This window comes from Puma concolor, chromosome F2 (genome assembly GCF_028749965.1).
Source record: "Puma concolor isolate L17-30 chromosome F2, mPumCon1.1.hap2, whole genome shotgun sequence".
Taxonomy (NCBI): domain Eukaryota; kingdom Metazoa; phylum Chordata; class Mammalia; order Carnivora; family Felidae; genus Puma; species Puma concolor.
In genome coordinates this window covers 53,475,037-53,501,171 of record NC_141684.1, presented here as the reverse complement: position 1 = coordinate 53,501,171, position 26,135 = coordinate 53,475,037, and the positions used below count along the sequence as shown (strand labels likewise).

General features: G+C 38.0%; 2 long non-coding RNA genes across 3 annotated transcripts in view; one reads left to right on the top strand and one right to left on the bottom strand.

The window, feature by feature from the left end:
• LOC147572015 (uncharacterized) overlaps window positions 1-26,135 on the top strand; it is a 546,875-nt gene that overhangs the window by 141,368 nt on the left and 379,372 nt on the right. For both annotated transcript variants that reach the window (XR_015247038.1, XR_015247039.1), the window contains exon 3: window positions 6,953-7,033. This is a non-coding gene — a long non-coding RNA (uncharacterized LOC147572015). The remainder of the gene's footprint in view (window positions 1-6,952; window positions 7,034-26,135) is intronic.
• Window positions 1-26,135, bottom strand: part of LOC147572016 (uncharacterized) — a 463,768-nt gene that overhangs the window by 270,482 nt on the left and 167,151 nt on the right. The window lies entirely within an intron of this gene.

The following is a 26,135-nucleotide window of genomic DNA, read 5'->3' as shown; positions in this document are numbered from 1 at the left end:
CATTAATGTTTCACATGCTTTGACAAAATACCTCCTCATGGTCAAAGATATGTAAGGGTAGAGAACGACATCTGGAGATTTTGCCTGAAGTAACGCAATATAAGCACATATTCATTTGAAGCACCTTTTTTTACTTTACTTATTTTTAATTTAATTTTTAATTTTTTAAATTTACATCCAAATTAGTTAGTATATAGTGCAACAATGGTTTCAGGAGTAGATTCTTTAATGCCCCTTACCCATTTAGTCCATTCCCCCTCCCACAACCCCTCCCGTAACCCTCAGTTTGTTCTCCATATTTATGAGTCTCTTCTGTTTTGTCCCCTCCCTGTTTTTATATTATTTTTGCTTCCCTTTCCTTAGGTTCATCTGTTTTGTCTCTTAAAGTCCTTATATGAGTGAAGTCATATGATTTTTGTCTTTCTCTGACTAATTTCACTTAGCATAATACCCTCCAGTTCCATCCGCATAGTTGCAAATGGCAAGATTTCATTCTTTTTGCTTGCCGAGTAATACTCCATTGTATATATATACCACATCTTCTTTATCCATTCATCCATCGATGGACATTTGGGCTCTTCCCATACTTTGGCTATTGTTGATAGTACTGCTACAAACGTGGGGGTGCATGGGTCCCTTCAAAACAGCACACCTGTATCCCGTAGATAAATGTCTAGTAGTGCAATTGCTGGGTCGTAGGGTAGTTCTATTTTTAGTTTTTCGAGGAATCTCCATACTGTTTTCCAGAGTGGCTGCACCAGCTTGCATTCCCATGAAACACTTTCTTTCACAGTAAGTCTCATTAGTTTGGTTCTACTCCAAAATATATTTAAATGTGTTTCAACATAAAGCAGTATTTTATTGTTCTCCATTAGGAAAAATAATGATCTTTTACCTGCATTTGATAGTTCACTGTGGATGCTACTCTATGGTGAGTCTATCACATTATGATTGTTAGGCTGAATTATAAAGAAATGAAGCCACATCTAAAATTCACCCCTGAGGTAATTTTTTCACCTTATTCCAGACTCCCATAAAAATACAGATACAGATAACAGATTCACCACTTCAGTCACTGAAGACAGCTACCCAGAATGGTATGATGCAAAGTTTTAAAGCTGTTCTTCGTGGAAATTTTTCTATCTTTATCATCTTATTGAGACATCAGACCCACTTTTTATATGGTGAATTGAAAGGTTATTTGAGCTCTGGCTCTTTTATTGATTCAGGACAATGATTGTCAAAGGACTTTTTTTAGTGAGAATAAGATTCTTAGGGGCCCCTGGGTGGCTCAGTCCGTTGAGCATCTGACTTCGGCTCAGGTCATGATCTCACGATTCAGTTCCTGAGTTTGAGCCCCACATCAGGCTCACTGATAATCAGCACAGATCTCACTTTAAAATCTCTGTTCCCTCTCTCTCTGCCCCTCCCCCACTTGCATGTGCGCTCTCTCTCAAAAATGAACATTAAAAAAAAGGAAAATTAGATTCTTAATTGCTCACTTAATTTTTAATACTGACTCAAGTAACTCTCTATGTCCAATTCTCAAACTTCATTTTCACCCTAACAATCATCTGTTTTGCAGTAAAAAATATTAATACTTTTGCATGCCATTGGTTCAGCAATTGGGAGAATTCAGTCTTGGGAGAATATTTGCTTGATACACTAGGTTTATGAATTACTCTATTTTTTTATGTTTTTATTTTAATTCCAGTTAGTTAACATATAATATGAATTACTCCATTAATAAGGTTACTAACAAATTATCAACTTTGTCATTTTAGTTTTGTTTCCTCCACAGAAAATATAATACACTTCAGCAGTAAATTAGAAGCCTAATCAATGCCTTCCTGAACCATAGGAAAAATCTTTATAGTAAAACAATTTTTTGTGTTCAACTTGCATGTTTTGATATGGGTGAAACTTTATAAATTATTTAAATCAGTCTCTATTCCCATATTTACCATCTCTACCACCTTATTGAATATACTGAGATGGTCTAGAAGCAAATTTTTTGAGTTAAATTGTTCATAGTTCTCAGTATATGACATCATAGCTGCTGGGAGCCTGATGAATTTGATGCAAGCTAGCTTTCCTGTGGTTGTGACTCTCAGAAATTTGGCTCCATCCATATTCACCTTTTTTTTTTCTATTGAAAAGTATTCCTTCTTGTAAAAATCATCAGATAGATTGTTGAAAAGCTGTTAAACCATTATTTCACTGTTAATCTCTTTAATTTCTACGTACTTTTACCGACATCATCACTAGATATAGTATACCATGATCTACATATATATATAACATGTATATGTATATGTATATGTATATGTATATGTATATGTATATGTATATGTATATGTATATACATATGTATATGTATATAATCAGTGCAGAGTTCTGATATATGTATACATATATATGTATATATACGTATACATACATATATATATATATATATATATATATATATATATATATATAAAATCATTCTGTATTCTTGCCTAACACATTGTTTCTTTTATGTAGTAAGCATATAAACAGACCTGGAACATGTGATAAGGTATCAGATTGGCTGTTTCTCATCTGAGATCTTTACCCACTTTCTCTTACTATATGAGTTTTACTCTCCAAGATAACTTTGAAGTTGACTTTGAAGGAAACTTTAAGCAATTTTAATTTACTCACTTGATTGTAATTTCCATTTATGTTATTCCAAACCCCTCCCCTGCTTAGCTCTTGGCAAAGCATTCTGGTGATTTGATTGCAAATTTTCCTACATGTTGGATTGTAGATGTTGTGAGATGGCCCACTGCACTTATGGTGCAGAGCTTTCATGTAAAAGATACAGGGTTTAGACTCATTGGATTTTCCCTGGTAACAAAAACCAGTGTGATAAACAAGCATGTAAAGATATCTTACTGGATTTAAATTCACCAACTCAAATTTACAAATTGTGGTAGGGTGAGGACTATCATCTCCTTTGCTATTGAGTTCATTTGATGGAGCTACAGGGATAAAACTAGAGAATTATTTCATTTCTCTCATTATCATGATTATCTCCAAGTTCCAGACTTGCCCTCTGATTACTATTTCTAGTGTTGCATCTTTCTATTTGCAAATAATTAACAAAGTTGTTAACGTGTTTGAAATGTAAATGAAAAAGTAACACAGAAATATCCAAAATCAGAGTTTTAGAACTTAAGTGTCAACAGGGAAGTGAAGGCAATAAAAAATAAAATTATATCTTGTATTTTGTAAATCGCATTTTTATCTAGGTCAGTTTCATCAGAAAATTAAACTGAATTATACAAACCAATGAGTGTGTGTGCATATAGGTGTGTATGTGAATTCAAACCTTTACAAACTCTGTAGTTGATAAGGTGACAGCCGCGTTGAAAAAAAAGAGAAAATAGCATACACTGCAACATGTATCCACAAATATACCTAATCACCCCTAGTGAACCAGTGGCATTACAATAATGTTTCTCCAAGCTATGTCTCCTCTTCTTTTATTATTTATTTATTTTTTTTAGTTTATTTTTTGAGAGAGAGAGAAAGGGAGAGTGAGCACAGGGGAGGGACAGAGAGAAAGGGAGAGTGAGAATCCCAAGCAGGCTCCACACTGTCAGTGCAAACTTGATGCGGGGCTTGAAGCCACGAACCGTGAGATCATGACCTGAGCCTAAATCAGGAGTCAGACGCTTAACTGACTGAACCACCCAGGTGCCCTCCTTTCATTTAAAAAAAAAAAAAAAATCTTTATTTTATTTTTAAGAGAGAGACAGCAGGCGTGGAGGAAAGACAGAAAGAGAGGGAGACACAGAATCTGAAGCTGTCAGCACAGAGTCCTATGCGGGACTTGAACCCACAAGCCGTGGGGTCATGACCAGAGCTGAAGTCAGATGCTTAACTGACTGAGCCACCAAGGTGCCCCTCTTTCACTTTTGAATGTACCTTAAATATTAATTGGCACCTTTGATTTTCTCCTAAGAGAAATTTACCAAAATTTATAATCATTCATTACCCTTGTAAATATTTTACTGTTAATGTGTTTTCATGGAAAAACATGGATTGTCTTGTATGGACAAATAGAATTCTGATGTTTTTGCACAGATATGACAAAACCTTATGTCATTTAATTTCCGGCCTCCTCCGCCAATCCCTCCTCCCTTACTCCCAAACTTCCACAGGTCACTTTGCTTTAGTATTTATTGGGAAGTAGGGGTTTTATTTCGTCTTCACTTCAGAAAGTCATTCCTGTCGAAGCTACTTCTCTAGAGTCCTTCCTAGAACTGCCTTGGGCTGTTTGTTGCCAGGTGTTTATGGATGTAGTTCCCTCAACAGGACGCCCCCTGCTTTTTCAGCAGAGCCAACACAGAGGTAACAATGAGGTGACGAAGTTCCTTATACTTCTCCCTTTATTTTCCTCTACCACTGTCAATAAATTAGTGCACATTTATCAGATTTGACTGAAGTGTTGAGTGTAGTTTGTCAAACACTTTTCATTTATTATAATGAGAAGGCAAATACTTTCAGCTATAGCTTCCTATGACTGCTATATTGATGCAAAGGAAAACACCTAATGGGGTGCCCTAAATCTATCTGTAGGTCCTATCTTTGTTCTCCACACTTCTGACTATTTTAGAATACCTCCTTCTTTAAATGTCCTTGACATAAGTATTTTAAAAGAACATCAACGAGGCAGGGGCACCTGGGTGGCTCAATTGGTTAAGCGTCTAACTCTTGATTTTGGCTCAGTCATGATTTCACTGTTCATGAGTTCGAGCCACATCGGTCTCTGTACTGGCAGCATAGAGCCTGCTTAGGATTCTCTCTCTCCCTCTTTTTCTTCCCCTCCCCCACTCATTCTCTCTCTCTCTCTGTCTCTCTCTCTCTGTCTCTCTCAAAATAAATAAATAAGCTTAAAAAAAGAGAGAAAGAAAACTTATGAGGCAAATGCTCCACAGTAGAATATAACCCAAATATTTGCTATTTATTCTATATTAACCTGAATAATGCTTTCAGTAGGAGAGCCTCCATTATAGATTTTGGCATTCCAAACTCAAGAAAACTGGAGCCTAATAAATTAAAACATGACATGTCAAATGTTGATATTTTTTCTCATGGTAAGAAATGTTTGCTAGCATAATACAAGTTTTGGTAAATCATGTTTTAAATATGCTAGGGATGCTTGATATTTGAAGGAATAATATGGAATTATTTTGTAAGACAAATCAATTGGTAATCAAGCTTACTGAATAGTCTTGATCTACACATATCATCTTAAAGTTGGCACATACATGTCTACAGTTGTCTGGCTTGTAATTTGTCAAACACTAGGTATATTGAGCTACTGCCAAATTGTATAAGATATTAAGGCAAAGTCAGAGTTATTCCAACTTTGTGAAATCATTCTATACAGATGTGTTACCAGAGCTCTTAAACCCATGTATTAGGTAGGAGCCAGATCTGTGGTGAGGACTATTCTGTGTCTAAGAAGAGATGAGCTGTTCTGAGTGAGCTGGAGCCATTGGGAGAGGTAGTTATAGATGCCACTCTGGGCTGTGGGCAGGAGGACTTTGTGGAAACAACATTGTTTCTGTGTTCCTCTCATTCTCTAATCTTTTACTTTTTCCTTCCATTAGCCAAACCCAGGTAGAAGTCAGTTGGCAAGGGTGTCTAGGTGATTTAGGGGATTAGTTATCTCGGTATGCAGAACAGAGCAATAAAAGGGCCGAGAATGGAGCTGAGAAGAAGCAGAATGGCCAGGACATGTGGTGTTGACATTTTTATTTATTCTTGGAAATCAAATATCATAGAGATGTGGATGCCTTGTTTGGTTAAGAAAAAAAAAAGGTAGGGGTCCTTGGGTGGCTCAGTTGGTTAAGTGTTCCACTCTTTATTTCAGCTCTGTTCATGATCTCATGGTTCGGAGTTCGAGCCCTGCGGTCAGCTCCATGCTGACATTGCAGAGCCTGTTTGGGATTCTCTCTCTCCCTCTCTTCTGCCTCTCTCTCTCTCTCTCTCAAGTAAATAAACTTAAGAAAAGGGCGGGGGGGAAGGTAGTAAGAGAACATATGGATGTGAGGACAGCCAAACTTCTCCAGAGAGTGTATCTAGAAAATGAGTGGGCTTAAGCCCAAATCACTGAAGCAGAGTAAATCCTAGTGAAGCTATGGGGAAAAAAATTCTGGACTGAGAATAAAATGGAGACTATAGAGTTGTTTCAGTGTTACCCTAGCTATCTGTTCTTGAACAAGTCCTTATCATTGTGAACATCAGTACCCTTCCTGCCTCCCCCCCCCCCCACCCCTCCCTTCCTTTCTTCCTTGAGTGGTAAGTTTGAGGATTGGACAGGATGCTCCTGAGATTCCTTTTATGTTCAACATTTCGTGCGTGTTGGTGAGCAGAGTTCTATCAATAAAATATGCTTTTTCCAAGATTCTATCCGTATGCCCCTGCATTGTGGTCTGACATTCAGAAAAGTATTCTGGCCAATAGGAGTTCTGCCTATCAGGTTTTTACTTTTGTTATTCTTTTTAGGACCTGGGGTTCCTGAGGTGAAGGGTGGTGGATCTCAGTATTCTTTAATGGTGAAATCCCTTGAAAGTGTTTTTTCTTGTTAAAAGTTCAGTGTTTCTCTCTTCCTCCCTTGGATTCTTCCTCTATTTTTCTTTTTCCTTACTAATATGCATTTAAGGTCTAATATGTATAAGCTACACAAAATTAAATAAAATGTCCTCTAAAATGTTTCATGGAAGAGTTACCTAATTATCAGAAAGTGAATATGCATAAAATGAAATCACTGATAAGATTTATACACAATTTGCTACTGAAAATTTGATTTGAAGATGTAATGATTAGGTTAAAAAGGTAGTAACTGTGACTGTACTTGCTTTTCAAAAAACCCAGCTGCTAATTAATAATCACCTTCTCTGAAATTTTATCCTAGGGCTTCATTCTAACCTATCAATTTTTATCGTCAATGAAATGTAAGTGCCATCCGACACCGTATTCCACCGGAGCTGATCAGGTACATTTTTAGTTCATTTGGGCATAGAGTACATACTCTAGGGAGAATGGAGTGGGGCACCTAACTGGAAAGACAGAAGAGAAATAAAGCATTAAACAGGAGTCCTGGGAACTGAAGGGAAATCTTTGCCTATTTCAAAATATACTTTAAAGGCTAAACTGGGAAGCCAGACAAAGGAAGGTTTTAGTTTGTGTGAGGGAGATTGAAGGCAGCTGTCTTTGCTTTCTCTCCTGTCTTTCAGCTGACTCTCCACATGTTTTGCCTCTAGCCCCAACAAACTCAAATGCTTGGATGAGCTACTAAGTAGAAATAAAAATGATAATTCTCTTTTATTTCTTCTTTTTCTATGCAGTCATAATAGGTGGATTTTCATTAAACATGGGAAGATAAAAAATGGGAAACGCACTTTCCCTGAACTCTCTCAATGTTCTATAAAATGTTCAATTAACCGTACTTGCCACTGTCCATATTTCTTTCCATACTCTCTAAATTGCATGAGGTCTCTCTAGTGCTTCAGTTAACATTAAAAAAGGAGAGTCAATTTATTATTTTTCACTGAACTCAGAATAGCTGGGTGAATGAATACTGCTACCAATAATTTCGTTTGCTTCGACCTATTGTTTAAACTTTTGAGGAACCATAACACAGTAGGAACTAAAACCGTCTTAAAAGAAAAAGTCTGCTAGTAGATAATAGGAAGAAAACTTGATTTTCTCCATGTCTTTGTGCACAATCTCCAGCCACCATCCTTACTTTGGGCTATCAAATCATGTAACAGCCTGCAAGTAATTCTATCCATGTATCATGTAGAGAATTATTAATAAGAAAAATTATGAAGGAGAATAGGCATTATACATAGAGAAACTAGGGTATGAATCCCAGCTCTGCAGTGGAATAGCCATGTGATCTGTGCCAAGTTATTTACTCTGTCAAAGCATCTGCTCATTTGTAAAATGGGGATTATAATACTTAACTCGCAGGTTATTGTAAAGATTGAGACACTGAATGAAAAACACCAAGAACAGTGAGTGCAAGGTAATGGCTCAGTAGTTCAATAATGCTATTATCAGTGGAAATGAAACAAGAAACTTTTTGTCATTGTTTTAATTGACTATTTTGCTACGAGAATGCAGAGGTCAAAACAGTGATTTTTCTTTTTATTTCAGAAAATAAAAATTTCTGTCCGTTTCTATTAGTAGGGAAGTGTGTGTGTGTGTGTGTTTGTGAAAAGATAGAGAATACACTGGCACAATGGGTGTGATGTTCCTTCCTGGGTGTGCTTAAATTGATTGCTTTAAAACATTATTTCGTGGCAATGTAGGGGAAAGAGCACTTGAGTTGGAATAAGAAAAATTAGGTTTATGTCCTAGTGCTGCCAAATATTGATTGTGTTAAAAATTTGATTCAGGTAGGTACCCTAAAAATGTTAGATTTAAAAACAAATGAGTTTTTAGCCCCTGAACATCAGGGTTGGGTATAATTTCAGTAGACTACACTTTTTTTTTTAAGATCTTGAAAGAGTGATGAGAACTTGAAAACAAACTTAGCTTGAGCAGGTGTTCCTGTTGTGGAAAAGACTTAAGCTGCTAGAAATGTCACCTCCTCCAAAATGTTTTCTTTACTGACCTAGAGCCACTAACAGGGACTTCATCATTACTGAATGATGTGTGTAGTTCAGTGATTCTCAAACTTTTTTTGTCTCAGGACATTGTCATACTTTTAAAAATGACTGGGCACCCTGGAAAGTTCTTGTTTTTGTGAGTTAAATTTATTGATATTGCTGTATTAAAATTGAGAACAAATTTAAAATATAAGACCATCGTATGTTAACATAAATAATATTTCCATGAAAAAGAATTCCATTTTCCAAAATAAAAAAAAAAAACTCTGAGAAGAATGGAATTCCTCCTCTTCTGCCTCATTTTTGCAAATCTTATTAATGCCTAGCTTCATAGAAGACAGCTAGATTTTCTTATCTGCTTCTGCATTCATTTGTTGAGATAGTAACTATCATGTAGCTTCTGGAAAAGTCCACTATACACTTGTAAAATAATGACAGTAAAAAAATCAATGAATATCTTAGATATGTTATAAAATAAATCTTGACCTCATAGGTCACTTTAAAAGATCTAAGGGACTCTCATGGGTTCCTAGCCCACACTTTGAATACCACTGTTATTGATTAATCATTGTTTCTTTTAGCTGTCTTCTTGTAAATTCAAAGACTCTTGGAAATGGTACAAAATTACTCAACACTGCAAGGTGAATTGATTAAACTCTTGAGTCCTGAATGAGAGAGAGGAAAAGAATGAGAATAACATAGACTTGAAGGGAATGTGGCCTTGAAAAAAGTGGGAGATGGGAGGCAGTGAATCCTAATATCAGTTATATTTTGGAGTTTGTAAATGAACTCCATCACTTCATAGTGGCTTACATTTGCTAGTTACCTAATTCTTCTAAGTGTTGGGTTATCCATATGTAAAATAAGGGTAATAATATTTAATTCATGGTGTTGTGATGATGATTAAATCAAATGATGTTTGTAAAACACTTAATGTCTGACACATAGTAAGTAGCCCATTATTAAGCCGTTATTTTTATTGTTATTTTATCCAGGATTTGACCTGCTCGTAAACATATGTAGACTCTTTCTTCAGAGTTACACTATGTGCAGCAATAAATATCTTATTCTGAGGGCTCTATTTTATCCTGTTTTAAAATCCTGGTAGGGAATTAAAGCAAGAATGAGGGTAGTATGGAAGATATAAGGGAGGCAGATTAGACTGGGGTTGAAATTCCAGGTTATACATCACGAGACAGGCTTTCAACTAGAACTCTGATAGTAGCAATGTGGAAGAGGGCTTCAGATGCTGTTACTCACTAAAACGTGTTCCTTCCCAAATTCATATGTTGAAGTCCTAAACCCTGGTGTCTCAGAATGTGACAGTATTTTGGAGATGGGGTGTTTAAAGAGGTAATTAAGATTAAAGGAGATCATTGGGTACAATAACAAATTATGGAAGCAACCAAGTGTTCATTGACTGATGAATGGATAAAGAAGATGTTGTGTACATACACACACACACACACACACACACACAGGAATATTACTCAGAGATGAAGAAGAAATGAAATCTTGACATTTGCAATGATGTGGATGGGTCTAGAGAGTAATATGCTAAACAAAATGAGTCAGTCAGAAAGAGACAAATACCATATTTCACTCATGTGTAGTTTTTAAGAAACAAAACAAATGAGCAAAGGGGGAAAATGATAGAGACAAAGTAAGAAACGGGCTTTTAAAAAAAGTGTTTATTTATTTTTGAACTAGACAGAGCATGAATGGGGAAGGGACAGAGAGAAAGAGACAGAAGATCTGAAGTGAGCTCTGTCCTGACAGCAGAGAGCCTGATGTGGGGCTCAAACTCACAAACTGTGAGATCATGACCTGGGCTGAAGTGAGATGCTTAACTGACTGAGCTATCCAGGCACCCCAACAGATGCTTAACTATAGAGAACAGACTGATGGTTACCAGAGGGGAGAAGGAGATGAACTAGGTGATGGGGATTAAGGAGGGCACTTGTGATGAGCACCAGGTGTTGTATGTAAGTGCTGCATCACTAAATTGTATGTCTGAAGCTAATATTACACTGTATGTTAACTGGAATTTAAATTTAAGAAAACTTCAAAAGACAGAGGTCATTGGTATAGGCTTGATCCAACATGACCAGTATCTTTTTTTTTTAAATTTTTTTTAATGTTTATTTATTTTTGACAAAGAGAGACACACAGAGACAGAGACAGAGAGAGAGAGAGACAGAGGATGAGCAGGGGAGGGACAGAGAGAGAGGGAGACACAGAATCGGAAGCAGGCTCCAGGCTCCTAGCTGTCAGCACAGAGCCCAACGCGGGGCTCGAACCCACAAACCGAGAGATCATGACCTGAGCCGAAGTTGGACGCTTACCGGACTGAGCCACCCAGGCGCCCCACAACGTGACCAGTATCTTTATAAGAAGAGGAGATAAGGATGCAGACGCACAGAGAGGGCAGACCTTGTGAAGATGTTGAAAGATGGCCATCTACAAGAATGTGGTTAAGCCCCTTATAGGGAGAAACCAGGAGAAGGGTTTTGCCTGCTCCCTCTGCACTGAGCCCTTGGGGAATAGCCACTGGGAGTGCTTGCTTGCACTTTAGCAACTTCTCCTTTATTTGCTGTGGAACACGTAATGCTCTCCTAAAGCAGCTCTAAAAGTTGGGGCTTTAATTTTTTTTTTTTTTTCCAACGTTTATTTATTTTTGGGACAGAGAGAGACAGAGCATGAACGGGGGAGGGGCAGAGAGAGAGGGAGACACAGAATCGGAAACAGGCTCCAGGCTCTGAGCCATCAGCCCAGAGCCCGACGCAAGGCTCGAACTCACAGACCGCGAGATCGTGACCTGGTTGAAGTCGGACGCTTAACCGACTGCGCCACCCAGGCGCCCCTAACGTTGGGGCTTTAGATGTGTGAACAAGCTACTTCCAGGGGGATGCTGGCGACTAGGTATTACTGTTACAGTGAGCTGTAGGGAGAAGACAGGATGTGCCCATCAGCTCCCCCAGTATTGCAGTCAGCCATGGTGCTTGCTAATTGGAAGTCAGACCTTCAGGCAGCAGCTTGTAAAGTGTGCAGTCTTCCAGGGAGACACTGAGAGTTATGGATTTTTACCTGTTTTCTCTGTGTCGAGCCCTGTGGAGACAGCCTCAGTGAGTGCTTGTTGGCTGCAGTCCACTGGGACTTGTGAATGTCTCTTTGGTTTTCAGAGGTGGGGGGGGGTTAATCCCTCAGATGGGGCAGCTGGTGTTGGGGCACTAGATGTGCAGTCCAGACTCCTCTCCTCAGGGAGAATTTGGGAGTTGGGCTTCCATCGCAATTGTATGTGGCTGTGCTGGGGGTGGGGTTTATGGCAAGAGATTGTGTCAGCCTTTCTAACTCATTTCAATATGCATGTTTTCTTTTTTGCCCCCTGTGACTCCCATCCCTCAGCTAGTTTCTGGATTTCTCTTAGAGATAACTGCTTCATGTGTAGCTTGTACATTTGGTGTGTAATGGGAAGAGGGAAGTTCGGGACCCTCTTATGTCACCATCTTGGTCCAGAGTCTAGTCAATGCTCTTTTGAGTGACCTCTGACTCAGTTTTCAGGTTGACCGACTGGATGTATGATAATACTGCCAAACATATAATAGGGCCTCTCTTCGAGCATGTAGTTGTTGGCATAAGGCATGGATTTAATTCATTCTTTTTATAAGAATGTTTCCTTAATTAGTTCTTTTGTGTTTATTTATATTTTTAAATTTTATTTATTTTTGAGAGAGAGAGAGAGAGAGAGAGAGAGCAAGCAGGGGAGGGGCAGAGAGAGAGGGAGACACAGAATCTGAAGGAGGCTCCAGCCTCTGAGCTGTCAGGACAAAGCCTGACATGGAGCCCGACATGGAGCCCGACATGGAGCAGGGCCCAGCAGAGCTTGAACTCATGAGCTGTGAGATCGGTGACCTGAGCTGAAGTTGGATGCTTAACTGACTGAGCCACCGAGGCGCCCCTCCTTAATTAGTAGTTTATAACACTTGCTCATTCTCACAAGCATCAAAATTTTTTCTTGTCATCTATTTTACAAATGACCTTTAATTTGCCTTTTAAAAATTTTGAATTAACAACTAAAAATTCTTCTTACAGGACAACCTTTGCCTTGTTAGCTTTTTTCTGGTAAACTCTTTTTTGCAAGAGTTGCAAGATGATTTGGAATAAATTTAAACTTCCTTAATTGAGTAAGCTTTTATTAAAGTTATAGAACTATGGATAATTAAGTCATGAACAGTAAACTACATGAGAGTCTGGTGGAAAAAAAAATCAATGCATGCAAAACTGATTGTTGTTTTTCCTAGAGATACTAAATTAGGGACTGTGAAGACTATGTTGTGTATACTAAATTTGGAGCTTCTCTTAGCTGGTCTACATTAGCAGAGAGACCATAAACAAAATTAATTTAGGTGATGCTTCAGTGTAACAATGTTTTTCCTTGCTTTTCTGACTTTCTGAATACCGATAATAGATTCTCAAGTATTTTTTTTTTAAAGGACACTGCTATTTATATCAGTAGTTTCTTTTTTTTTTGTCAAATCAAGTTAAGTAGAAAATACTTAATGGTGATTTGGAATTCAGCAGAAATGAAACAGCAAATACTACTTTTTTGAAAAAGTCTTTAAAAAGGTTTTTTTTGGAAATAATTATTTTATACTGCCTACTCCATGATTTATTAGTTGATTACTAAAAGCTTTCTTCTTTTTGAGGTATTTTAGAAGTGAAGTTGGTAGAATATCTTTATTTCTACAGGAATCACTGGAAAATGTGTAGAAGAACATTTATTCAAAAAAGGCCATAAATCCTTTTAATAAGTTGAAGTTCTCTTGCCTTTTTTTCCCACTATCTGGGTCAGGTATATAGGATATGGTTTGTGTAAATGATAATAGAGAAATTTAAGTGTAAAGGTAGAGAATCTAATCCTAGGAACATACAATATTAGAAATGGCAACTATGTAACTGCAACTTCACATGAGCTCATGATTCACTTGTATATGTAAATCATATGCATTTTATATCCTAAATATATCTCAGTCTCAGCTCTTTACCTCTCTCGCTCAGGCTCTCCCTTCCTCTCTCCATTTTAGCCTACAGGTTTGTTTCCTTGTATCAATTCAGGTGAATCATTCATGCTGCAATCTCTGTGACTGTAGCTCTCTAGAGTTATGCTGTGCTCAATCTTTTTTTAAATTTTATTTTAGAGACAGCAAGAGAGGGAGAGGGGCAAAGTGAGGGAGAGGGGCTCAGCACAGAGCCCAACATGGGGCTTGATCACATGACTCTGGGGTCATGATCTGAGCCGTAATCAAGAGTTGGACATTCAGCCACAGGAGCCACGCAGGCGCCTCTAGACTCAACCTCTATGACCTCACATAGCAGTCCCATGAATTTAAGATAGTCATTTCTTACTTAATTTCTACAATAGTTCCATAACTGAGCACTATGAGTTTCATTTACTCCATTAACTACCTAGAACCCAAGTAGAAGAAACAAACATTTAAGTTATGAAGTGGCACTTGCTTGATGTGAGGTGCTTTCAAACAGTAAAATGCTCCTTGGGAAATATGTCTATAGAGTATATTCAGCTTTCTGTATTAATTGCACTACCAACCCATTTCACTCATCTGTTTTTTGAAGTATTTAAAATTCTTTTAAGGAGATCTTTCAGTATCTAAAACAATCCATGGGTACTTAATATTCAGTATTTATTGGATAGGGCATCAAGAATTTTTGTGGCTCTTTGCTTTCTCTGCAAGATGCAAGTTGTGGAACAAAATCAGAGCTTTTCAAACTCAGAATAACATGGAACATTTGTCAAAAATATAGATTCTAGGGGTGCCTGGGTGGCTTATTCAGTTAAGCATATTACTCTTGATTTCTCCTCAGGTCATGATCTCACAGTTATGAGATGAAGCCCTGTGTTGGGCTCTGCACTCACAGCACAGAGCCTGCTTGGGATTCTCTGTCTCCTTTTTCTGCCCCTCCCCCACATTCTCTGTCTGTCCCTCCCTCCCTCTCTCTCAAAATAAATAAATAAACTTAAAAAAAATTCTAGGGCTCCACTCTAAGCTTTTGAGATATGAATATGAGTGGCTTGGACCTTAGACTGTGTATTTCCTAGGTAGTTCTGATTTGGAAACCATTGGAACAGACATTATGATACTTGTACAAGTACCAACTGCTCATGATTTTTTTTTGTTTATAGTTGAGTTTTTGTAATATCTTTTCCCTTCTTCTCTTCCTTTTCCTCTCTCCTCTCCTTCATTATTTTGCATTTAGCCTGCTATTCATTCTGTTTGCTAATTTTTTTTTGAGCCATGAACACAGTGCTGCTGTGCTGTTAGCATGTGTTGTCCCTAGAACTGTTTTACCATATGTCTGCTTGCCACATTCAACATGCCATTACTCTTTTGAGTTACTGTTTATTAATTTCTGAGCTTAAATCATTGGCTCTATCTACTTTGATCTTCAGTGACTACAGATGGCTTTACCTTAACAAGAGTCAAATGGATTTCCTGAACATATATAGAACAGAAAATAAAGTGGTAACAAGAATGAGTCTATTGTCACTTGGCTAACTCTGACAATAGGAGATATTGTGATAGAACACTAGAAGACAAAACTACCTCTGAATTTTGCATATTTGTAGGAGATTGTAGGATGAGAAGAAAAGAAGGATCTGCTGCTAAAAACTAATGAGGATCATTGATGAAGTCAACAATTATTTGGGGGGCATTTATATCAGTCTGTTCTGATGAGAGAGGTAAACAAAAGAGGACAGGTCTTTGCTCATCTGGATTAGATTCATACTGATGGGAAGAGAGAGAATGATGAATAATTAACAAAGAAATAATAAATAAATACTACTAATAAAATAATGATAAGTGTTACAAAGAGATATTTAATAGGAAGATATGATAGACAGTGTCTGTCGGGTCACTGGGTCTTAGGAGGTTAGGAAATGTCTCTCTGAAAAGGTAACATTTAAGCATGCAATTGATTGACCAGAAGGCAGCTATGCAAAGATCGGGGGAAGGAAGAACATTGTGAGAGAAGGGAACAGTTCAGTGCAAAGACCCTAAGTCTGAGGATGAGCTTGGTCATTTGATGAATCAAAAAAAGGTCAGTATTGTGAGAAGATTAGTATTATAATAGGTGAGAGGACACGGAAATGATAAAAGCAGGGGCTAAACCATGAAGGTTTTTGCAAGTAATACTTGTAAACCCAAGTAAGTTTGTAGGTAAGGAGTGGTGTTATTTTATTTAATTTCTATTTTTTGACTGCTATGCAAAGAATGTACTAGAATAATTTTAGGATGCCCAGTTAGGGGTCTGTTGCATTGGCCAAGCAAGAGATGGTTATGCCTTGGACCGGAGTGATGGTTAGTGGGCACAGAGCAAAGTATGGGGTTTGAAATGTGATTTCAAGGTAGACTAGACAAGATTTGCTGATAGATTGATAAAGCTATTGAGGGAGAGAGTAGCATAAAGAATGTACATCTTGAGCAGCAGGCAGATTGGTGATGCTGTTTACCCAGATGTAGGTGCCTGGCAATGACCTGTCACATACCCATTCTTCCTTTATAACTCTCTCAGGCATTTTGATATGTGATCTCATAATCAGTCTTGTGTAGTGAAGAGTTGATATTGAAACATTTAAGCTCTGCCCTTCAACACCTTTGAGCAGTGGGAAATATACATAGATTTTGTGACCTCAAGTTTCTAATTTGTGAATGAAGCATTAGAGATTATGAATGTACATGGCGGAGGATCTGTATGTAATAAGAGCACAGTTCCTCAAACACATACGAGTTCAGACCTTCCTCAGCTATATTCTGGCCATTACCATAGGACTTAATTCTTATGATTTAGATGCCACTAATCAAGGTTGTCACTCATGCTCAGTTTAGTAGATTTTATCTGAAATGATGGAGGACTCTGAAGATTTTTATAACATCTATTTGAAGATAAGCCTGTCTTGAACTGTGATGGCCATTTGAATTTACTTCTTAAGAACAAACGTTTCTCTAGTTTATCAACTCACAGCTCACAACAACATCACCAACATGTTCTTCCAACCTGGCCAGGTTATGTGTCTTCCTTTTTCCCCTCAGCTCTATTGAGACATAATTGGCATAAGGTATATAATGCAATGATTTGAAACATGTGTATTATATGAAATATTACAATAAGATTGGATAATACATCATTTGCATCACATAATTACCATTTTGTTGTTGTTGTTATGATGAGAACATTAAAGCTTTACTCTCATAGCAACTTTCAGGTCTATCATACAGTATTGTTAACTGTAGTTACCGTGCTGTACATTAGATCCCCACACCTTATTCATCCCTTAAGTGAATGTTAGTACCATGTGAGCAACATTTCTCTACTTCCCTCACCCTGCAGCTCCTGGCAACCACCATTCTACTGTTTGGATGAAATTGATGTTTTTAGAATCCACATATAAGTGAGGTCATGCAGTATTTTTCTTTCTCTGTTTGACTTAGTTCACTTATCATAATACATCAAGGTCCATCCTTGAGGATGGCAGGATTTCCTTTTTATAGCTGAATAATATTCCACTGTGTGTGTGTGTGTGTGTGTGTGTGTGTGTGTGTGTGTGTATGTGTGTGTGTGTATCACATTTTAAAATTCATTAAAATCCATTCACCTATCAGAGGACACTTAAGTTGTTTCCATGTCTTGTCTATTGTGAATAATGCTGCACTGAACATGGGAATCCAGATAATGCTTTGAGATAGTGATTTCATCATCTTCAGATATATACCCAGAATGGGGGGTCTGGATCATATGGTAGTTCTAGTTTTAATTTTCTGAGGAACTTCCATACTGTTTTTCCTAGTGGCTGCACCAGTTTACATTCCCACCAACAGTGCACCTGGCTGGCCGTGTGCAGTGCTGTGGCCGCTGGGTCTTGCTCTGCTCACAGGGCAGTGGAGGCCAGTGGCGGCTGCTGTGCCACCATTGCCTTCTTCACTGGCAAAATCAGCTGGGTTTGTCTCCAGAGCAGGCCAATGGGAAGCCCAGTTTCTCCAGCGGTGTGGCTGCTATTGATAGCCCTGGTTTGTCTTCCTTGTTCTTAGTCATTTCTATGCAACTCAGCTTTGTAGGTCTCTGGGTGAGTGAAACAGAAGAGGGATTTTCATGCAGTACCCTGAAAGGCTGGGGAAGCTAGACGCTCTCTCTTCTCCTCCTTTCCCAGGAGGGAATTTTTCTAGCTCAGGAGTTCCGTCTTGGTGCTGAGCAGTACTGGTGAGGGAGATGGGATGGTACAGGCAAAAGGCAGCTGTCTTCCTTTGCTCTTTATGTGGTTATTCTCACATGTTTTGTTCCAGTGTGTTGCCAATATTTCTTAAGTGGTCTCTAGAACTTTTGCAGGGATAGTCTTGTTCATGGGTAGCTGTTTAATTCTTGATCTTTGTTGGGGGAATAGAGGCTGTGGTCTCCTACTCCTTCTACTTGTTTGACTTTGTAATGCCCTCAAGGTCTGTCCACATTGTCAGATACAGCAGAGTTTCCTTCTTTTTTATGGCTGAATAATACTCCAGTGTGTGTGTGTGTGTGTGTGTGTGTGTGTGTGTGTGTACATATAAACCACATTTCAAAATCCATTCATCCATCAAAGGACATTCATCCCTCTTGGTGATGTCCCTTGTAAATTCTGTCTTTTGAGTATACTAAACGAAAGTCATCACTAGAGGCAAAATACACTATGATAAACTCAGCAAAATGTGACCACTGGTCATTTGGATAAACTGATGAAAACTCTGCTGTGACTCACACTCCGGGTTTATATGTATGTTTACTTGAATCGTGTTAATACAAAGCAATGAATGAGCATAAGAGATATATTAAAAATCTGGATGCTGCTAAAAGTACTGTTTCATATTTTGTTTTTTCTTAGCAAAATAGCATAAGCATTTTCCCACCCTTGTATATACTGTGGTTTGTAATAGAACTATGGTATTGTATCATTTAGGTGAGTTATGTGCTATTTAATATGTTCTCTACCAGCAGAACTCTGATTTCACTACCAGCATCATGATTTTATGCTCTTTAACAAAATAGGATTGGGTGTTTCAGAAGGTTGTAGGCTCACTTGTTTGTGGATTTACTTTGCTTTTGCTGCTAATGGAGAGTTCTAATCAGCTATATCCCAGTGGATATGCTCCATATTTTGAGTATATATTCTTTGAGGTCTGGAATTTTGATATGCTCAGTCATAGCTTTGGGCTCATACATTTTTTTTTTCCATGGATGGTGGACAAATTGAATTATTTTTTAAAGGGCAGTAAATGGTATGCTTTAAGAAGTCTGTATAACTTACCTTTAGCTCCTTTTCTACATTTAAATATATTTTAGAGGGAAAAAATTCACAGTACCTAAGACTTTTCAAGCTAGAATTAAAGTGCATTAAGGCTGTCTTGAATCTTGTTATCTGTCATTTTAAATCCTCTTGAAGTAAGGTATAAAGAATAATAGATATATATTCAGTCAGGATACTGAAGATTTTTACTGGCTTTTGGATTAGAAGATTTTCAACTATCAGTGTTTAAGCCTCAACTTGCTGTCAGTTAGTCTTGACAAGGCCAAAATAAGATTCTAATAGTTGTGATTGTACAGAGGGTGTTTTTTCATTAGGTGAGGCAAAGTGCCAATTAAAAGGGTATTGAGATAAAGAAATTGAAACTAGATTAAGTTTATACTTTTTCATGGATGATAAGAAAATCCATTTTCGAGTTACATTTCATTGAGGATATACTATCAGGGGCAAAGCTGGAATATCCTGGACATTTAAAAGACTGGCTTTAGTTCTCAAAAGACTTATTAACTGCCTAATAATCATATCAAAAGAGTTTTGTATATATAAAACAAGCATATTTTAAATAAAATGAATGCCAAGGCCACATAATGGCAGTTACTTTTAAAGAAGCTACAATTAGCAATCCCATTTGCCCCCATAGTCTTTAATAGTAGCTCCCTATCATTTAAATACTGAGCAGCCTTTCATTGCGGTTTCTAATCTTATAAGGAAGTCTGAAAACTCTATTTGATATGTATCCACAAAAAGAAATACTGTGTACATTTCTAGCATGACTATCCCTTTTCAGAGGCAGTGCATGGTGAGACTAAACTTAGGATTTTAGTACGACATAGGAAATTGAGCGTGCATCTATGAAATGCATGAAACACCAAGCTAGCATTGCTATCCTGACTGATCTATACAAATAAAATTAAGTTTCTCTCTGATGCCTACTGCATATAGTGAAAATGTTTGGATAGATTTTCTGAAATTTAGAAAGCCTTCTTACGATTTATTATGTAGGCTATGTATTAAATAAGAAATTCACTTAGAGAAGACCCAGGAGACTCCTCAAAGAAATGCCTCCAGTGGAACTTCAGGCATTGATTTGCACAGAGCTGTTTCTCACATTTTGCAGCTTGATCTAATTTGCTTCTAGGTGAGTAGCACCAGACATTTATCTGTATATCCAGTGATAGCTAATGATTCTTCCTATTTGTTGCAGAGAAAGCATAATATTGAAATTTAGCTACTTCCTTCTGATCTGTAGAGTTTCATATGAGAGAGACCATTGTCATTAGTTTGAGTATTCTCCTGTAAGTAATGCATCACTTCTCTGACTGCCCTCAAGGTTTTCATTTTGTGTTAATTTTCAGAAACTTAATTATGATGGGTCTTGCCAAGGATTTCTTTGTGTTTTTTTAAAGTTTATTTGAAAGAGAGGGAGAGAGAGGACATGTACACACACATGCACACACACGCAAGCAAGGGAGGGGCAGAGAAAGGGAGAGACAGAATCCCAAGCAGGCTCAGTGTTGTCAGTGCAGAGCCAGACTTGCGGTCTGAAATCATGAACTGTGAGATCATGTTCTGAGCCGAGATCAAGAGTCCGATGCTTAACCTACTGAGTCATCCAGGTGCCCCAGGGTCTTTACAGTTCACTTAGTTTCTTGGATCTGTAGGTTTGTGTCTTTTGCTAAATTTGGGATGCTTTCACTCATTATTTCTGTGAATAACCTTTTCAGTCCTACTCTCATTCTCCTTGCCTTCTGGGGCTCTGATGATATGAATGTTGGAACTTTTTGTTATATACCCCACAGTCTCTGTTAATTTTTTTTCCAGTTGATTTTCTCTCTCTCTCTTTTTTTTATATACTGAGTAAATTCTATTGATCTTTCCTTAAGTTCACTGATTCAGTTCTCTGTTATCTCCACTACTATTGGGAACATCCATCAGGTTTATTTTTCCTATGACATTTTTCAGTTCTATGACTTCCACTTAGTTAATTTTTATTATTTCCATTTCTTTTCTGAAATTGTCTATTTTTTCCATTTGTTTGAAGACAATTTATCATTTATTATTGAAGCATTTTTATAATGACTGCCTTAAAATCCTTTTCAGTAATTTCATTACCTGAACCATCTTGTTGTCAACATCAGTTGATTGTTCTTTCTCGTGCAAGTTGTTATTTCTTTATCCTTGGCATGAGGAGGGATCTTTCTTATATAATCCTGGACATTCCATCTATTATGAGAGGAGAGTCTGGATATTATTTGAATCTTATATTTAACAAACTGATACCTGTTGTTTAGTACCTAGGTCCTGGCTTATAGTTTTGGGCTGTAGTTTAATTTTTAGAGTATTTGCAGTGTTATTTTGGTCCATTTGGTTTATTAGGAACTGATGTGGTTGTTATTGGTCCTTGCCGGTGCTGCCTAAGTGAGGCAAAAGCCATTTCCCAAGGTTGGGAAGCAGATGTCTCTGGGTGGGGGTGGGAGAGTCTCAGCCCATAGGGACTTAGGATTCCTGGGCCAGGTGGGGTTGTGGCAGGATCCCTCTTGCCAGTGTTGCTTAGCTGCACTGTGTCTCTTGGTAAGCGTCTTAGGTTGTGCAAGGAAGTAGAGCACTTCCCTTGGCAGCTTGTTGTTAGTGAGATTCCCTGTCCACCCCCCCTTACAACTGGCTGGTATTATCAGAAGGACTCCCATTTAATTGGCAGAAGAAAAGAGCCTCTCTTGGCTGTCTCCTATTGCTAGGTTGGGAAGAGAGTGCATGTAAATTGCCCTCCTCTTGAATTCTTTTTCTAGTCCTGAGATTGCAACCAGTTTACCTTCCTCTTTCACCTTCCAGAGGTTTTTTTTGTTTTTTGTTTTTTTTTTTTTTGAAAGATAGAGCATGCCAGCATTGCCAGCAGGGGAGGGAGAGAGGCAGAGAGAGAGGGAGACACAGAATCTAAAGCAGGCTCCAGGCTCCAAGCCATTAGCACAGAGCCCGAGGCATGGCTTGAACCTGTGAACCGTGAGATCATGACCTGAGCCAAAGTCAGACGCTTAACTGACTGAGCCACCTGGGCGCCCCTCACCTTCCAGAGTTTTTCTTTGATTGCCTTTTATATTATTTCCAGAACTTAAACTTAATGTGAAGAAGCAGGGAGAAATGATGCTATACAACTTGTCTGGATCTCAAATTGCCACCTACCATGGCATATTGAAAAAAGAAAGGAATTTGAGTCAGTTACAGCCTGGAATTTTTGTTGGGCCACTAGTTCATATGACCTTGATGATCTTAGAAAACTTATTTAATTTCTCCAAGCCTCATTTTCTTCATGTGTAAAACGGAGACCACTCATTTATTCATTCGCTTTTTATTCATTCATCAGAATGTCTGTCATTCCGATCTTACTCTAAGCTAGTCACTGTTCTAGGCATGAGATTCAGGGGAGTGTAAGAAAGGTAAGATTCCTGTTCTCATGACTCTTTGTTCTGGTGGCATACCCAGCTAATCAACAGGAGGTGCAAAAATAAATAACTCGAGAGAGAGATCAGTTCTATGAGAAAAATAAAACATGGTATGCTAGAGAGTGACTGAGATGGGTACTTAGATGAGCACACTTCAGATACTCAGGGAAGGTCTCTCTCAGGGGATGACATTTCATTCGTTCCACTGATTTAGTCACATTAATTGAGCTCTTAGTAGGTCCTGGGTAGGTGTGTGTTTGTGTGTGTATTTGTTTTAAATGTTTATGTATTTATGTATTTATTTTGTTTATTTATTTATTTAGAGAGAAAGCACATAAGTGAGTGGGGGAGGGGCAGGGAGAGACAGAGAGAGAATCCCAAGCAGGCTCTGTCACAGCACAAAGCCCAACATGGTGGGGCTCCATCTCATTAATTGCACTGCGAGATCATGACCTGAGCCGAAATCAGGTGCCAGATGTTTAACTGACTGAGTTGCCCAGGCACCCCTGGGTATATACTTGAACAAAGACTTGAAAGATGAGAGGGCCCTAGCCATTTGAAAATGTGATAGGATAGCATTCCAGGCTGGGGAACACTATAAAAAAGTGGTCTGAAGTGGGAAGATTCTTGACAAGATCAAGGAACAGAGAAACATGTCCACTATGGTTAGAATGTTGTAAATGAAGAGGAATATTGTGCCAAAGTGATCAGGAAGGTAAATGAGAAACTGATTATGTGGGGGCTTTGGCCATGATACTGAGCTCAGTTTTATTCTGTCAATAATGGGATGTCTTTAAGGTTTTAAACAGAAAAGTGATATAATTTATGTATGTTTTATAATAATTATTTTAGCTGTTTTGTAGGAAATGGAATGTGGGAAAGCAAAAATAGAAGCTGGGACACCACTTAAAAAGTTATTTTGGTAGTTCAAGTAAGAAATAGTGAAACTTGAACTTGAGAGGCAGCTGTGGAAAAAAGAAGTTATAGACTGAAGATACACTTTGCAGTTTGAGCAGGCAAGATTTTCCAAAGGATTGTTTCTGTGAGGTTAGGAAAAATTAATCTATTTCAGATATAGACTGGATGATGAGAACCATTTTAGACATGAGAAGATTGGGAGAGGAGATTGCATTAGAATTGGGGTCAGAAATTAAATATATTTGTTTTAGATAAGTTAAGTTTTGAGTGTAAAATATTCATGGAGAGGTACTATAAGTAGTAAATGTCTGATTCCTGAGCTCCTGGGATTCAGGGCAGGTGCTACAGTATAAACCTGGGCATCACCAACATTTAGATGATGTTTAAAACAGTAGGACTCATGTAAAGGGAAATTACAGACAGAGAAGAGAAGGATCTGAGCTACTCCATAATTTTAAAGTCAGGAATAGGAGATACATCCAGCAAAAAGAGACCAAGAAGGAGCAGGCCAAAGTCAGGACGAAAATTAGGTAATTTAGCATTAAAGAAACTAAATGAAGAAAATATTTCAGAAGGGAGATGTGTTCAGTGTTGTCAAGTATTTTAGTAAGATAAAGACATAGACTTGACTAATGGATTCGGTAATTTGGAGGTATTAAGCATCCTTCACAAAAGTCATTTCACTGGAGTAGTCAGAGTTATTATGAAAATCATTTATATATGAAGTTAGGCATTCTCCTAATTTCAAATTACTTTTCCCTCCCTCAGTTTCTTCATGTGTAAAATGATGATAATGGTGTTTTTATGTCCACAATACTCCGTTTACTCTTATATTACTAGATTTTTGTAAGGATCAAATGACAATGCATAAAAAAAGATGACCTATGCAGAGTTATACAAATGAACACAATATTCTTCTTTAAAATTTTTTTAATGTTTTTATTTATTTTTGAAGGAGAGAGAGAGAGACAGAGCATGAGCAGAGGAGGAGCAGAGGGAGAGGGAGACACAGAATTCGAAGCAGGCTCCAGGCTCTAAGCTGTCAGCACAGAGCCCGATGTGGAGCTTGAACTCATGAACTGCGAGATCATGACCTGAGCCGAAGTCGGATGCTTAACCAACTGAGCCACACAGGCGCCCCTATTTTTCTTTTATATATTTGGAGGTGGATATTTTTTAAGCAAATACACACTCATTCATCCAATGCTTGGATACTTATTCCTTTAATAAATAAGTTTAAGCCAATAAGAATTGCCCCTGCGTCGTAGATATTTAAATAGTTAGATTTGTTTTTAAATAGAAATGGAGATCTGCAAAAATAGAATTTATTTTATTATTTTTTAAATTTTTTAATGTTTATTTCTGAGGAGGGGAGGTGGGGGAGGGACAGAGAGAGGCGGAGACACAGAATCTGAAGCAGGCTCCAGGCTCTGAGCTGTCTGCACAGAGCCTGACATAAGGCTCGAACTCACAAGCCTTGAAATCATGACATGAGCTGAAGTCGGCCACTCAACCGACTGAGCCACCTAAGCGCCCCAAAATATAATTTCACTTTAAAACCAGATATTAAGCCACACTTTTCCAAAGTGACAGGAACATTTTAAATGCTTCCAAAGTTTGTTTTCAGAGATTGTCTTATTTTTATAATAACCACTACTAGTGACATTATCATCATAACAACCACAATTACAATCACAGCAATAATAATTACTATTTTTAGGACATATTACATATCAGGCACTTTACATATATTATCTCATTTAATTTTTATACCCACCCTATGATGTGGATACTATTATTATCTGCACTTTTACAGTGAAAAATTGAGTCTCAGAGAGGCTAAGCAATTTTTCCGAGAACTGCAGATAGTCTGAGTCAGTTTTGCAAATTAAATTGTTTTCAATTCATTGTTCTTACTCTTAACACATGTCTGCCTTTCATTTTTGGATGTGTTAAGAGGTTTAGATTTGGTACAATGAGAGTTTTGGAGCACCTACACAGGTAAAGCTTCTAGGCTTGTGACTGAAATCAAGTTTTGGTTATTCTAAGGAAAGAAAACTGCACAGGGAAAAGCTAGAAGATAGGCCAGAACATCAGATCAAAGAGAGAAAGGACTTGAGATGTGGCAAACTGTCCCTGAGGTTGAATGTATGTACTGAAAGAGGGACAGGGAAGATAGCCAGGCCACAGGTACATAAAGCATAATATATATCAGCCATCGATTTACTAGGGCAAGAGAGAATTCCAGGAGTCACAGTTGGGGAATGCTGAAGTTTCAGGATAAGACATACCATTACTTGGAAAGGCTCAGAAAAGGGAAAACAAACATGCATTTGTTTTAAGGGTAGCTGGGATTTGTTTTAATCAGGTATGGTAAGACATGCAGGTACGAAAGTGACTGTCATAAAGGAAGCAGTTTATTGTAGGCATAGATCCTTAGAAATGGGAGACATGGCATACAACACGGAGTCACATGGGGAAGTACCAGGGTTGGTCAGAAGTCAGAGGGAGTAAGAGGGAAATATGGACAAGATCCTTTATTGTGGGAAGGGATGAGTAAGGCGAGATAAGCAGCCTTAGGATTGGTTAGTTGGATGTCAGCAGGCTTTGGGGCATAGAGGTTCTCCCTCATACATTGGTATTTGGCTCTAGCAGGTAGTGAAAGGCGGCCTGAAATGTGAGAAGCTGATAAAGAAAGTGGTTAGATTTGTGGGGTGTGCACTGTGTTTGCATCTGAAAGGTGCCCTTACAGGCAAGTAGTTGCTACCTGTGGGAATT